We start from the raw sequence: 4,973 nt of genomic DNA, 5'->3' as shown, positions 1-4,973 counted from the left end.
TTTGAAATTTTCATAATATCCCTTGAGATAATTGGTGACAGACATGTCAAAATCAGGTTTAGGAATTATTGGTTCTAGAGCTCAGACAGCACCAGAGGATTTACATGTATGACTTTGCTAAAAAATTTCTAAAACCAGTTCACTTTATATTGCTAATTTCCAAAAACTCTCACATTCTGGGAAGCTACCTGCCCAACAGAGGTAAGTATTAAACCCTGTGCTCAGTTATATAAATCTAGTGTCATTTTTCATAGCTTAGGCACTTCTGTTATAATTTGGGTAGTTTAACACAGTAAGAGTGCCAAAAAGCTTGATGTGGCTGGGTAATTTCACAGGATAAACGATGACCATTAAAATATTATGTTGTTTATTTCACTTGAGATAAAAATGAGCAATTAACTGAGGGCTGAGAGATGGAGATGACATTGAAGCAACCTGTTTCTTCCCTAACAACAAGAGCAAGTTCTGTTTTCTGCTCTCTGTATTAGTTGGGTTTTTAGTTGAGCATAGCAGACAGAAATGCACTAGAGGTAGTTCAAGCAAACGCAAAGGATTGTCATAAAGGATAGGGATGCAGCTGGCCTAAAAACTGAGCTAAAATAAGTCTCCAGTACCAGTAGAAATCCTGGGAGTCTTCTCCATCTCTCATTTCATGTTTGTTTTAAGACTACATTAAAACAGAAAATGGCTTCCAACATTCGCTAGATTTACATTGCTGCCATTCAAAACACTAGACAAACAGAGCCTGGGATTGCTTAATCCTTATTTAAATTCCCAAGATGCCATTTACAATAGCATCAAAAGGTAAAATACTTAGGAATAAATTTAACAAAAGATATACAAATTTGTCCTCTAAAAATTACAAAACATTGAAAGTAATTAAAGAAGATCTAAATAAATGGAAAGACATCCCATCTTCCTCTGAGTCTTTATAGATCTGAAGACTTGATATTTGCTAAGCTGGCAATAGTTCCCAAGTGAATCTACAGATTCAACACAATCCCTGTCAAAATCCCAGATGCCATCTTCACAGAAATTGACAAGCTTATTCTAACATTCATATGGAAATGCAACTGACCCAATATAGCCCAAACAATCTTGAACTAGGAGAACAAAGTTAGAGGACTACACTTCCTGATTTCAAAATTTACTATAAAAGTAGAATAATCAGGACAATGTAGTACTGGCATAAGGTAGACATGTACTTCAATGGAATAGAATTGAGAATCCAGAAGTAAACCTGTACACTTACAATCAGTTGACTTTCTACAAGGTACCAAAATAAATTCACAGGGAAAGAGTAGTCTTTTCAACAAATGGTACTGGGACACTGACATACACAAAAAAGGAGTTTGGACCCCTACCTCAAAAATTAACTCAAAAGAATGGCACCTGGGTGGTTCAGTCAGTTAAGCATCTGCGTTGGGCTCAGGTCATGATCCAGGGTCCTGGAATGGAGCCTCACATCAGGTTCCCTGCTCAGTGGGGAGCCTGTTTCTCCCTCTCCTTCCTGCTCATGCTCTCTCTCACTATCTCTCTTTCAAATAAATAAATAAATAATCTTTTAAAAATGAACTCAAAATAGATCATAGACCTAAGTGTAAGAGGCAGAACTATGAAACCCTTACAAGAAAATACATGAGCATATGCGTGTATCTTTGCTGGCCTGAAATAAGCAATAGTTTCTTTGTGAAACACAAAAAAGCATAAGTGACAAAAGAAAAAAAATAGATAAATTGGACTAAATTAAAACATAAACATTTCAGCTGAAAGTGAAAAGACAAACTAAAGAATGAAATTGTTTTCAAATTATGTATCTGATAAAAGACTTGTATCAAGAATATATAATAACCTTTTTTAAAATAAAAAACTCATAACTCAAAAATAAAAAGACCAAATCAAAAAACAGGCAAAGGATTAAAATAGATTTTATTTTCAAAGGTAGGCAAGTGGCCAATAAGCACATGAAAAGATATTCAGCCTCTTTAGTTATTAAGGAAAGGCGAAGCAATGCCATAATAAAGCTGCTTCCCACCAACTCAGATGGCTGAAATAAATAAGATGGACACTAACAAGTGTTGGCAAGGATGTGGAGAAATTAGAACCCTCCTCTGTTGTCAGTGGGAGTGGAAAATGGTGCAGCCAACAGCCAACCCAAACTGTTGGAAAACAGCTTGACACTTCCTCAAAACCTAGAACCCACCAATTCTACTTCTTAGGTATGCACCCAGGACAAATGAAAACATATGTCCACACAAACACTTGTACATGAATGTGCATAGTGAGCAGCATTATTGATAATAGCCCCAAAGTGGAAACAACCCCAATGACCATCAACTGAGGAACAGCCGGAGAAGGTATGAGTATCTGTGCAGTGGAATGTTATTGAGCTACAAGAAGCATGAACTACTATTTTATGCTACCTCCTGAATGAACCTCAAAACCATGCTGACTGAAACAAAGCAGTCCCCAAGACCACATATTGTATGTCGACATTTATATGAAATGTCTAGTATAGGCAAATCTGCGGGGACAGAAAATACAATAGCAATTGGCTAGGCCTGGGGTGGAGGAGGAAGAGAAAGAAGAGGAGGACTGACTGATAATCGGTATGGGCTTTTGGGGGCGGGGAGGTGAAAAAAAAAGTTTTAAAATTATGGTGATGGCTGTAGAGTCTACGAAATCTATGAAAAAACATTGAACAGAAAGAAAAATCCCTAAGGAAGGATTCTGAATGCTTTAGATGGGCTGTGTATCTTTGAATAGGTCTGTTTCCAAAAGTATTTGGGTGGAAAGATGGGGAAAGGGGAGGAAAAGGGCAGTTTTCGGAAAGCTGGTGCCTGGCTGGATGGAGAAGAGAAGAAATAACTCATAACTAAATATTCCCTCACACGGAGCCCACTGGTAGATAAATATGATGGATGTGAATACCTTTTATTAAACTTCTCTTTCTCACTTTGATTTGCCATTTGGAAGGTACTTAGAGCTTGCTTTTCAAAAACATTATTGGATATAATAAGTAATACTTTGACTTCCAAACAAGTTTGACTCAATATTATTTTTCCTTTCCCTCTGAAGAGACATTTTAAGCAGACTGTTAGTCAAGAGGCAACTGATGTTTACTTTATTTGCCTGTCCTCTCAGAACACAAGTACCCCTATGTAAAATGCCACCTGGAGACAGTGGCCATGGCCCATAAATTTAATTACTAACCTTTAATTCATAGCTGGCAAAGTCAGTTCTTGAAGCATCTAAGCTAATCAGGCTTCTCTGACAATGCCAATCAATTGTGCAGCAGTCTACCTTTGGCTTAATTATTCTTGCACTACATTACATTTTCAAAATGTCAAGAATCCTCTTCTGGAAAAGCAATAAATCATTCCTACATGGTTTAGTAGAGAGCCTATTGTTCCCGGCACCTGACCTTGGCTGCATGAAGTTGAAATTGATCATTTACTGCGGTGGTACATTACAGAGGAGGGAGATTCAGCAAGAGCCACAGAAAACAGGGAGGCTTTGCAGCACATTGTCTCTTGAGCTAAAATGAACCAGGTGCTGTCAGATGCTGTTGTGTAGGGCTTGCATGGCCGCAGTAGTATTTTCTAAAGCAGATGAGCTCCCAGGCTTCTTACGCTTCTGAATTTCTGTGATGGAAGCAGCGTAAAACCACCATCGCATCAGAAATCCGGTTAATCTCTTGCTGTAGATTCAGATCAAACATGACTGTTTCTTCTGATATTTTTCTCCAGATTAAAAAACATATTCACAGTTACTTCTCAGAAAATGGGAGGGAAAGGAACCCAGTTGGATCTGAGTTCGAATCTTGCTTGCACCGCTCACTATCTGCATGAGGCTGGGCGAGTTCATTTAATCTCAGTAAGCCTCATTTTGTTCTTTGGTGCCCTGGACGTAATTATAAGTTGATGCCTTTAGAGCAGTGGTTCTAACCAGGGTCGATTTTGCCCACCTACTCCTAGGGGCTGGGGGTATTTTGCAATATCTGGAGACATTTTTGATTGTCACAACTGGGGGTGGAGTACATCAGGTAGGTCAAGGCCCGGGATGATGCTAACCATTTTACAATGCACGGGACAGCCCTCTTTATAAGGAGTCATCCAGCCCAAAATGTCAAACGTGTAGTAGTTGAGACACTCTGCTCTAGAGCAATTGGCCCAGCTCTTGATACATAGGATATATTCAGGGAATCATTACTGGCATTATTTTGGTTTGTTTGATTTAAGTAAAGCCATTCTCACCACAAATACAAATTTCCTCTTCTCTCTCCTTAGCCAGTTGCTACAAAATCATTAAATGCAAGAAATATTTTACCTGTAGCTAATATTGGAATTATTCTCTTAGTAAATATAACCAGACTTTTTCTTTCTACTAGGATATAGTTTCTTTGAATGATCTCTTATCAAAATAGCGATTGCTTCTCAGTTTTAAAATTGTTCGCCATGAATGAACATACAAATCAGCTTTTAAAATCTCCTTTAGTCTTTGAGGGTACATTTTTCATCAACCCGGAATGTTGGAGGTAAATCTTAGATGTCGTTGGGTCTACTCTGACACATAGAGCAGAACTCAGTTGGCTTTAAAATAATTATTCTATCATAATAGATCATTAGCTCTGTTCATTGACTTCTTAGCTTAGTGGTTCTACACTTAGGTTGCAAGCTGGAGAGGCCAGGGTTTCCCTGGGTTCCCCTGGTCAGCTGGCCTTACCTTGTCACTGCCAGTAACCTTAGCTGGGCTACCGTGCAGGTCCTCATTCACCATGCTTCTTTTACTCTGCTTTGTATTGTAGGGGCCGCCTCTGCAAATTACATTCTTCAAGCTCCCTTGCCTACTGGCCTCTTGCTATATTAGCCCATGTCAGGCACCGACAAGAAAGAATATAGGAGAAAGGGCGATGCCAGGGTGCCCCTCCCTCTCTCTCCCTCTCTCTCTCTTTCAGAAATCATCTCCTCCAT

Source organism: Ursus arctos, unplaced genomic scaffold (assembly GCF_023065955.2).
Source record: "Ursus arctos isolate Adak ecotype North America unplaced genomic scaffold, UrsArc2.0 scaffold_14, whole genome shotgun sequence".
Taxonomy (NCBI): domain Eukaryota; kingdom Metazoa; phylum Chordata; class Mammalia; order Carnivora; family Ursidae; genus Ursus; species Ursus arctos.
This window is presented reverse-complemented; position numbering follows the sequence as displayed.